Here is an 11,921-nt window from a genome sequence, read left to right as displayed (position 1 = left end):
ATTTGTCATTTTTCATGCAACAAACGGAGGTCAGAGAACAGAAAACAAAAAGAGAAAAGATCTGCACGAAGAGCTCAGTTGTTCAGGACCTTGAAACCAAAGACTTATTGACAGAAGGTTAGTGGAAGACTGCAAACATGGTTGAAGGCGGTGAGGACATCATTAATACCAAGGGAAGAGTGAAGGAATGTAATGGCATCTTGGTTAGATTGATGGGGGGAGAATCAGACAGAAACAGTCTGTAATGTGCAATAAAATACAATTAAAAAAAAGGTGAGAAACTTCCATAACTTGCTCAAACTAGCTCTGTAGTTTTAAAATAAGTATAGGAATGGTTTCCAAAGCATTTCCTCCTGATCGTACTGATCAGTTGAGTCGCATTATAGGCTTTTCCCAAGTGGAGTTCACCCATCACATCAACCTCCTCTGTTCCTCGTGGAGGACAATGGTGAGATCTCTACATTGATTCAATGTATCACAGATGCAAAATATATCCAGGTTTTGGAGATGAAAACAAAAGCTTAACCATTTTTGCCATCCAGTTTCTCCTTCAAAACCTACAGCTGTGATCTTATTTTTCAAGATTTTTTATTTTCAGTGTTTGTGAGAAGTACCAGAACTACATTACCTAGAAAGCTGCATCTTGCATTTATCCACAGCAGTAAAACCAGGGTGGCAGCAATGCCAGCATTTACATATTTTCTTTTCAAAGGCCTCAGTCCTGACCTAAGAGTAGGATATTGTCTTTGTCAGGTCAATATTTGACCTGTTTGTTAATCTCAGCAGGAATCCACAGAGTGGCCACTGTGAGGGTGATTTCAGAAACAAACATCTGTCTGGTTTACACTAAAATAGTGCCAGGAAGAGAGATTCATTTCACAGGGAGTAAGGACTTATTTTTTTGGGTAGTCAGAGCAATAATTTGCAAAGCAAGAAGCAAAATTTTTTAGGAGTTTTGTCTTTCTGATTTCATTCAGCAGACAATATACATGTGGTGTGGAGAGTTTGACAAAATACAAACCAAATAATCTATCTGCACTCCTTACATTTCCTCTGTTTAAAGAATTATACATTCAGTAAAAGTGTTGAAAAGCAGCTAAAGATGTCAAAAACATTTACAGGCTAAACAGATCCTGGCTTAGATAACTCCATTTCAAGTAATCTAAATTCATCCCCATTATCACTTAAGTGAGCATTATGGCTGTTAGCAAACCCTACACAAATATTCAGATTTTTGTTTTTCCTGTCATGCTGAAGGTTATCTCCCCACTTGCTCTGAAAAATCAGGTGACAACCATTTCCCATGATGCTTTAAGGGCTGTCAAACTGTCCATCAAACTGTCACCTGACCAATCGTTCCCATGGTTCTTTTAGACTTCTAGTATGATAAATTGAAAGGCACCATTATCTGCCTGTTGTGAAGAGGAACTGCTTAGGCTTTGATAAGATATCACTAGTCCCAGGTGAGAGGAGGCTGACAGCACATCAAGACAAGAAAACACATGGAAACAGTGAACACAGGAGCAAAAGGTTTACAAACATCTGTTGTCATTATTTATTACCCCTTTCCTTGGTTTTAGCTCTATCCTTGTTCTATGTCAGTTTAAAAAGAAAGACTTTCCTTTCTTCCCAGCCAGTCTTAACTGCTGCTATTTTTAAACCAGTTAGTTGTTGAATGAGAAATATTTAAAATATGAAAGATATCTTTAATAAAAGGTTGCGTTACCTACCTTTGCTGATACATGTTGCTTTTACCAACATTACATTTGAAGTTTTATATGATTCTCATGGTGCAATTATGTCATAAGAAAATTAGAAGCCCTGAAAGATATGAAGACTTTTTAAGCTCCACAGTCTATTTTTCCTCGAAACTTGAGACCAATTCACAGTTTTCTTGCTGATATTTCAGATTTGTCCTTATACAAGTACCCAAAGTTAGCTTAAGATATCTCAGAGCCAAAACAATATGTTGTTATTTATTGTGGGTTGTTAATAAAAAGAAGCTGGTTGCTAACATCACCACCTTGTGTACAAATATTTGTTTGCATGCAGTATTTAATGATTTTAGGCAATGCTGTAATTTCATTAGCACTACAGAACCTCAGTTGCACAAAAGAACATTTAAATAATTTTATCATTAAAAATCTTTCTAATTTGAGCCCTTTGTGTTTGTTTAAATATATTCTTACGCTCGTCTGAGTTAGGATTAACAATAAGCTTCCATACGCCGTGGACAAACCCTATTTACTGGAGTAAACAGTCAAAAATCAACAGAACAGGATTTCAGCAGTGGTAAATATACTTCCAAAAGTACTAATAAAGGTAAGATATTAAAGTATGTTCAGCCAATTTCTAAGGCCTCTTTTCCAATTAAAGACTCTCTTGAGAAACCATGAATTGTTACATTTAGAGGGACTTCCAACTTCCTCACATTTTAAACATACACCTGATTTTAAAAGCATAAACTCAGTTCATCCATGGCTATAAAGCACCCCGGATCAATAAGCATGATGAGACACTCCCTTCATGCGCCAGGTGAAAAAGGTACAGACATGAGACATATAAATACTAAACAATGCACCCCATAATATCAAGCTGATTTAGACAGGATGGTTTCTTCTATCCGTTTTCAGGTAGAAAATCAGAGTTAGTGTCAAGTGTGGTAGCCAGAGAGGAAAAACAAGGATGAAATAACGGTAGTTTCCCACTCTCAGATGAAAAATTCTACAAGAAAACATTAGCCTTAGTGAGCTAAAATATTCTCTCAGTTATTGCTGACCTGCTAGCACACACAGCGGCGCTCTCTGGACACTTTTCAAAAAGAAAAGCACACAGTCCCTTCCTCCAGGTCATCATAATGGAAGGACATGGGAGTATTGAAAAGAGAGAGACAATATACACTGAGTGGTTGGGATGGTGGCTGACTATTTTGATAATCATGTTATATTAAAAGTGTATTTCTTCTGTTTTCTCTAATCTTCAAAAGAAGCAGCACAAGTGCAGAGAAGGAAGGGACATTTCACATAATATCAGGAAAAAAATATTTCATGTATAGACTGGGAGAGAAGAAGCTGTACTCTACATATGAGAAGCTGATAACTGGGCAGAGAGGAGAATGGAAGGGGGAAGCAACTGGATGTGACTGGGCAACAGCAGGTAAAAAGGGCAAGGCACAGTCATGCAGGACTCAGCACATTGACAGAAAGCTTTGGCGTGGTGTAGGGCAATGCTGTGGAGGGCTTCAAAGATAGGCAGAACAACTGGACGATCTTAAAAGTGGGTTTGCACAGACAGGAAAGACTTCAGGTCAAGTGCTGATGTTTCTAGGAAGCTCCACTGAGTAAGAAGCTAAAAGTGAACACACTCCTCACTACAGTATTTTGGTACTAAACTAAAGTAATGCCTTTAGCATTGATCCTGCAGTACCAGAGCCCTCTGACAGAAGCAGTCTTCTGCAAAGAGGACATTTTAAATTACTTAGATAATATTAAAGTCAGCCTTAAATTGTGGGGTTGTAAAATACCATGGCCACTGGAGTTCTACACTACTCTCCACTGATCATTTAGAGTTTGAAGACAGAAAGCAAACATATGGAATATACAACTCTACAGTCCTTTATATTAATAAATTAATTATGTTTACAGTAAGAGTTATTAAAGGAGATAATGCACAGTTCTTTCTTAATAGTTTGGTTATACTTTGCTCAGAGTTTGCTGCTTTCACCTCCTGATAGGGAGTTTTGCCTGCACATACTGCTAATGAAGAACAGGACTGTGGAGAAGCATCTGATCCTGAGCAGCTCCATACTAACTGCCTCACCCCCTCTGCTAGAGTCCCAGTATTCCAGTTCTGCACCTCTTAAAATATGCAGCCCTTTGCAGTAGCCAACACATGCTTAACGAACCATGAAAAAAAACATTATCTAATCTCTGTTCTATATTTTATCTCTCCTTTACAAGATCTGTTAACAAATATAGAAAAAGTGTCACCAACATGATTACAAATGAAACTGATTTGCTGTTCCAATGACAATAATTGCATTTGCCAGCACTGTTGACACAGCACAAGTTGCTACCTGATAGCTGCCAGAATAAAGAAAAAGGAAGAGGGAAGTTAAAATAGGAGAGAGATGAGCACAGAGGGGAAGAAGGGCAAAGAAATCACTGACAGAAACGGTTGAGAAAGGGTTGGCTCAGGTCAGCCTGTGAGGCAGAAAGTGGCATAGAAGAGACAGTAACTGATTACAGAAGTTGAGTCTTCTTCAGTTATGAGAAAAATTCATGGGAAAATTTCTTAGGATTATGTCCTTGTCTACTGTAAGTAGTTATATGACATGTTTCCACTACTAAGAGCCTCACAATCTTTGTGTATTTACATTCAGTAGATGCAGGTAAAGGCAGGGCATATTATTACCTATTAAAGGGGAGACAGATTCAGAGAGACAAAGGCTGAAAGTCCAGCTTTGCTGATGTTAAGTTCAGTAGTCTTACATGGGGTTCAGAATGTCAGCCTAAGGAATTTGGGTGCAGTCACAAAGGAAAATGCTAATAAATAACTAAATTTAACCAAGAGTTTTCCTAGTCCTAATCTCTGGGTCATTCTGCTTGAGTTGAAGGAAGAGGCTGCTTGGCAGTAGAAATATAGAGAGCTCTCATTGCATTGGATATGCTGTGGCTATCACATGTACCAGAACATCAAACCTGGATCACCCCCAGGTTTGGGATCTTGTTTCAGTGTTGTGCAGTCTAAGACAGTTGAATCTCCTTCTTTTTGGAAGAAAGAGCCCTGCAGTTTACCGTGACCCATGGAGTCTTTACATAAACCTCCCACGCTGCAGTCCACTGCACATGCCAGGAGAAGACTAAGCATCTCTGTCAGAAGTTATTTCACAATGGCTTAAGAGAACAATGCAATAGCTATAACCAAAGGTACAGACAGAAGCACATTATACCACTGGGTAACCTAGGGTGTAAACTTACAGGATATTAGCTGGTCTTTAGTCACTACTCATACGTTCACTTTTATTTTGCAGTAAATACAAGGTAGATTGCTTATGTCTCCCTGGACAGCAGACTACCTTGAGTGACCTCTTTACCATGGACAGTAAGAGCATGTAACACGGTCAGACATCTCAGAGCAGCTGACGCACCCTAATTTAGTATTTTGCACTAATTTTTCCAATACCTTACCATGTGAACACATTTTTGCTTCGATAGATCCCTCTAGGTTTACAAAACCTGCTGGAAGCCCATATGTATTAATAGTTTGTACTAACTTAGTACAGTATGATGCCAGCCATATCATAGAGGTAGGCCAAAACCTTGCAAGAGAAATGGTAACATCACTGAAAATATACGAGAATAAGAACTGCCATCCAAAGTAACCTAAAAACCTCAATGTTACTACTTTTGAAAGAGTCTCTCCTTTTGGACCTTGGCCCTGCCTATGTGTACAAGTAACTGAATGGAGACAAATGTAATAGGACTACTCATGCATAAAGCTAGTCACATGCATTAACGCTGGCAGGAACAAGGACTTTCTTTTCATACTTACACTAGAGGATAGTAAAAGAAATGCTGCTCAAAGAAATCCATCAACTAATTCAAACTCTGAGCTAGCTACTTCAGAACCTAGTACAATGGCCACACTCAATGAGTCCATTGAAGACCTGGAGACGAAGTAAAAACAGGTTTCTTTTTGAAGAACATTATGAGATCAATACAGTGCCGTGGATACTAGGAAAAGTCACTTTAATAAAAAGGAAATTTCACATAATGTAACGAAACAATTGCTATTTGGAAGGTCCTGAAAAAATTGAACAATGTAATACGATCTTTCTTAACTTCATTTCCCATCCATTGCAGAAATCATAACAAAGAAGTTTTATACATAAGCAACTTTACGAGCTGAAAGAAGAGAATGTATAATTCCTTTCCATGGACCAAGCCAAAAGAAATGAAGAAAAAATGATTCTTCTCTGTTAGCCTCCTGTGTAAAATTTTTCTCCTTATCATCTCATCTAGTCATATCTTTCTGCAGTTTGAATTACCCTCTTTTCCTCAATCTGGTAAGGCAGTGAAAGGATGTTTGTTCTGCTAATTAACTTTATTACCCTGATAACTCCCTGCAGCCTTTGACGAAAACAATTACCGTTCCTCCTTTTTTTTTTCCCCACTGGCAAAAAAAAAAAAAAAGAAAAAAAAAAGACGACTATTAATTAGAAATGAGGCCCCGGTCCCTGCCATGTTAGCCTGCCACGTTCTCAGACCCTCGAGCGGGATAGCATTACATTGTCAGTAGTAATTTAGCTCTCATCTGTCTCTGCTAATTATTGTCACATTCATCAAATTCATCAACAAAAGTGCTCTCAGAAGGATTGCATATTTGCAGTTAATACAGCATAAACTGGTATTACCCATCACCACATTTGTGATGATGAGAGGGACACAACTTATTCATCCCTAATTAGAGCAAGCTGGGTAATTAATTATACATTCCGCCTTATTACTTCTGAGTTCCCAGATATTGTTTGTCTAAAAAGGGGGAGAGAGAGAAGAGAGAGAGAGGAGAGAGAGAGAGAGAGAAATGTGTGATGTGTTTTGTCACATGTGCTATGCCATAATTCCCACCTGACAAACTAGCTGAATCAGTAGAAAATTGCAAGTTGTCAGCAGCAGAATAAACTGCTGTAATAGCTGATTAATGATCAACACCTGTGACAGGTGCTATACGGGACTGTAAACTTGGTGTGATTAACAGTCACTGGACGAATAAATATTAGTGACAGTCAGTGGAGAGCGAGTTTGCGTGTTTTAACAAATCTTGCACATTAGAGTTATTGATATTTCCAGTGTAGGCACCTTCTTTTTGGTAATTATCTGACAACACTGGAAGAGTGTTTTAATCCAGTATGTTTGTTTCTCTTCCATTCATTTATTTCAGAGCTCAAAATTGTGTTTTGACAAGATGACCTAGCAGAGTTCAAAACTGCAGACAAACTTAGAATAGTCACAAATAGTTTGTTCCATGTCCAGCTCATAGCAACACTCCCAAATATTCTTTCAAGGAACTTAAATATATACATATATAAGCCTACATAGATAAAAACATAAATATTGTATCAATATACTATATATATTTATATAGATACATTTTCAAAGGCTGCAATTCTAAGAGTCAACTCAGTTTTATTTCTTATGTCAGTGGTTATGACATATACCTGACTGCTACGGGAAATCAGTATTTCTTTCGCTCCACCACCAAAGGTGTATGGATTTCTTCTGAAGGACAATTTAGATCTCATTAATTTAGACTTACAAAATTCCTGTAATATATAATAATGGGGCATGAAAGTTATCCATTTATGGGATTGCTCTATGCTCAGCACAGTAGGATGTAATCAATTCCCAGATACAACTAGACCTATATGAGGATACTCTTTGGATAGCATAAAAAACATTTTTCGTCCTCATGCATGGTTACAGATATGCTGGTTAGGTAAAATATGTATTCTTATGCAGAAGGACATGAATTAGAAAGCCTACACATAGCAAGTGAAAAGACATGAACACAGACTCAGAAAAGCCAGTAAATGCAGATTTTGCCACCAAACCAATGTCATTCTCAAACCCTAAACATGAAGTAATGCCACTGTCTTCTTCTAACAAGTCCTTTACTGGGCCAAATGAAAATGAAACAAATCTGAAGTCATGAGTTCAGACTTTCACATGTGCATGTGAAAGAATCTAATAGTTGGTCAGATATACCTAATACATCACTCTGTCCAGATGAGAGCTCCTCCCAGTCTGCCAATTAGAAATGAATTTAAAAGGGAACCTGCAGGCTGAAAAACTGTGACTCTACTGAAGAGGTTTCAATATATTCTGATACAACCTTCCTATCTCAAAGAACATCAGATATGTTATGCAATTAAGATTGGTCTGTTAGAAAAATAAAGCTCAATATTTTCCTCAGAACAACTTCTGGATATAAATGTAATTAAATATATTGTACATGCAGAGATTTACCATCATGTAGCACACCAGAAAACATGAGAAGGAAAAGAAGGCAAAGAAATTACTGCTTATATCAGCTCCGGGAAAGAAATGACAATATATATCCTTGCCTACAGCAAGCAAGCAAAAATTCCAGTCATTGAACCTTTAATGGAAAGCCCTGAACACATGGAACTGGCCCGTTGCTTCTCCTACCAGACTCACATCCGTAAATCTCTATCAACCAACTGGATGTTTTTTGCATTTCAATGTTTTCTAACAACAGCAGAAAAGAAAGATTTCATTTCTTGGTCCTGATTGATTACAAACCTGCTTTTAAGCATAAACTGTTGCATGAGCTCTTCTTTCAGATGTAGACAACTGTGGGAAAGGGCTTCATAAATGGATGGCATTTAGGTCACCTGACAACCTCTCAGTATGAAACAACTTTCCATGAACTTCCTAGTCATTCTTTTACAGTTGAAATGAAGACAGTGGAGGAACTTAGAGAGAAAACAATGCGAGTACTAGGTCCACAAGCCCCACCACTTGAATAACAGTTTAACTACATCTAATATTTGCCCTTTAATAATGAAAAGAAGGTGGGAATAATCTCCAGTCTACACTTCATGAAAACATTCTCTCTAAATTTTTTTTACGAATGTGTCATTCCATTCCCCATTTTCATTTATTCCTGCACCAGAAATAGAAAAGTCCCGAGTGATCCATTTATAAAAAATACACAGGGATTAAAATATATTTTGTGAATAATAGTTTGATAGGTATAATACTTTTGTTTTCTGATTAATCTTCAGTGTAGCAGTCTGCAACCTGAAACACAGAAGTAATAGCTTGAAAGCTTTATGCAAAATGCATGTAAATTTGTTATGCTTTAGTACAGATACATCTGAATAGGCAGCAGTGCAGATAGCCAACAGCCTAGGAAGGAGGCCAATCTCACATCCAGATGCCGCTGATAGAGAGACACTGTGTGGCATCAACGCTCCCAGCTGCCAGGCTCAGCGTGCATTTTTACAACATTTGACTGTAGCAGAATGAGACCTTGTAGAGCTCTCTACTGATAAATAATAATAACACACAGAAACAATTCCAGTGAGTATAAAAATCTAACAATAAAAATACCTTAAAATAAACATTTTCCTACAAGCAATTGCTAGCTATCTGGAAATTACATTATCACTGTATTGAACCAAAGAGAGAGACAATACAATTCTCAAAATTTATGCTGAATTTTTTAACAACTTTTTAAGGTGATTTTGCATCCTTCAATACTATGTTTTCATGTAATTTTATGAAATTGAATCAATTCCCAGTTACATATGCAGAAACCAAAGTTCATTCTTTAAAATGAAGGTTGGATATAAAATCCAAGTGAAGGGATCAATTGGCTTTAATTTACTATGCTTTGGAACAATTCGTAATTTGAAAAATGATAAAAAAAGAAAGAAAAATAGAAACTATCAAAAAACAATAGTATAGCAAATTAATCAGGCCTGAGACCAGGACATGAGGAATTACTCATTCCTCTGTAAATTACAAACCTTGTTATTACTCTTTACTTAACATGTTGCAAATATGATTTAGCAAGTAATGCTCATCCATTCTTTGAAGTAGAATAAGATAAAAAAACCTAAGCAAATTTCACCAGGAAAGCAGCCACTGATGAACTATCTCACTCGATTTAACTAAAATTAATTTGGGGTTACAATTCAATATCACTGAAACTCATGCTGTTCAGCCTATGAATCGATCATAGACAGGCTTCAAGACAGGTATCCCTTTGTTTTGCAGGAGTTCACCAAAATTTTTAGAGTAGCAAATTTAATAAGTGAATTGCAGATTGTTCACTGATCTGAAGAACATACATTATCAAATTTCAGGTGTAAATGAATGTGTGTATGAAGCAAAAATACTGAATTCAAAAGCAAATCCTTTCTTATCTTGTAAATCACACAAGAGCAACAAAGAATTAACCAAAAAAATGACAGTCAACTGCAGATTATCTTAACCCAAATCTACAGTATTTGCAAACTACTCTCCCTCCATTCATTCCCAAATGTGAGAAAAAACATTTGTCAGAGAAGAGGGTTGGTGTCACAAATCTTAGAAATCTGTTAGAAATCTTACTTCCTTTCCATAGCTATTTCTAGCACAACAGAGCAAGGACAACCAGCATAAAATCAGAACAGGAGGAACAAGCATAGCTCTCATTCTCTTTTGTTCAGGTCACTGTCTTTACCACTTTGAAAAAGAAATAAAAATTACTGATTGTTGAACGGTATTCTGGGACATCTTGGCTTTTTGCGCTTCTTCCTACACTGTTAACCATGTAAATTTACCAGCATATCAGCATCACATACACATAAGGCTTCTAAGATATTAACTTGATTCCTTTGTACAATTCCTTTTCAGAAGTCATTTGCAAAGCATCTGCATCCTCTAAAAGAAAAACATTTGCAATTCACCTGATGAAGATAGAAAATTATAATTATAGATCATCCAACAATTTTGATAATTTCAGCAAGACAGCTTGCTGAAAACTATGTCTTTTAGTTTACAAAATCATAGAGAGCTGTGCCTGTGGCGCAGAACTGCGCAGGGAGGAAATAGGAAGAAGAAACAGCAGCTTTGCTACACGCTTGCCCATTCTCAAGACCTTACTGATACTCCTTATAGGCTGAAACTTTTGGGTGGCGGGAGCACACTGGTCCATTTCATTGTCAATAGCAACTTTTCAAGTACACGTGCATGAAGAAGTTCATACCTTTTGCATCAGAAAATCTGAATGGGTAGATACACCCAAACCCCACAGAAAGTAAACGTTTCAGGAATACGTGATGCCACTGTGGAAATGTAGGCAAGGGAACACCATTGGGGCAGAAACTTTGCCAAACTACCATATTTTTCAGATGGCTGCCTACTTTCTCTGCAGAACTTTTGAGCATCTTAGACTTCTTAAACAATCTACTAGTTTCCATCTTAAGAGTAATATTCTTTCTACAAAGAAATAAATATTTAGGAAGCTAACTGCATTTTTTCCCTTTGTGATTTTTCCATAAGAAAGGATGGTTCTCTGTACATTAATGTCCAATTTAAGGACTCCTAACTAATTCAAGTAAAGAGACAAAGTCAAATATATTATCTAATTTTGAATGACTGGTCACTCCCAAGACAAAACAAGGTTTTGGCACGTTTTAGTCTTTTTCTGTATATTTTCCATCTGCACATACAGGAATGTTGTCTACAACCCTTCAAAGTTGAACATTCAAAGAAAGATTATTAAACAGAAGGATCAGCATTTCCCCCAGATGTCTTCATTAAAGAGATGCAAATACATTTTCTTTAACAGCAGCAACATTAATTGCTCTACAAGCTTCAGTATAAGTGTCATCATTGATGCATCATTCAAAAAAAGACATGAACAAACACATGAAATGCTCATCGATGGAGTCAGCAGTTAAACACACTAGAGCAAGAAATAATACGGCAGACAGACTGCTTACATGACATGGCACTGGTAAAATTCCTGGTGAATGTATGCATGATTACTAAAATGGCAACTGCATATCTCACATTGTGAAAAATACAGGAAACAATAAGTGACTAAAATCTAATCTTAGTTACACCAACATGGACTGGAATAATGCCACTGACTTCAGTGAAGTTATTCTGGATTTTCATCCACAGCCTAAGGAGACAAACGTCAACCTCCATAGGATAAATCCTCCCAAATGATACTTTATTTATTCTTTATAATTCTTCACACAACTTTATTTTTTCAATACCAGGATGAGAAAAACATTGTTTATAAAATGGGTTTTCCAGAAGTGAGTCATGTGACACTGCAGGAAAAAGTCATCTGGGAGAATGACTAACACTTTGAAAAACTCTCTTAACCATAACAAA

This window comes from Pygoscelis adeliae, unplaced genomic scaffold (assembly GCF_000699105.1).
Source record: "Pygoscelis adeliae isolate BGI_AS28 unplaced genomic scaffold, ASM69910v1 Scaffold223, whole genome shotgun sequence".
NCBI lineage: Eukaryota > Metazoa > Chordata > Aves > Sphenisciformes > Spheniscidae > Pygoscelis > Pygoscelis adeliae.
This window is presented reverse-complemented; position numbering follows the sequence as displayed.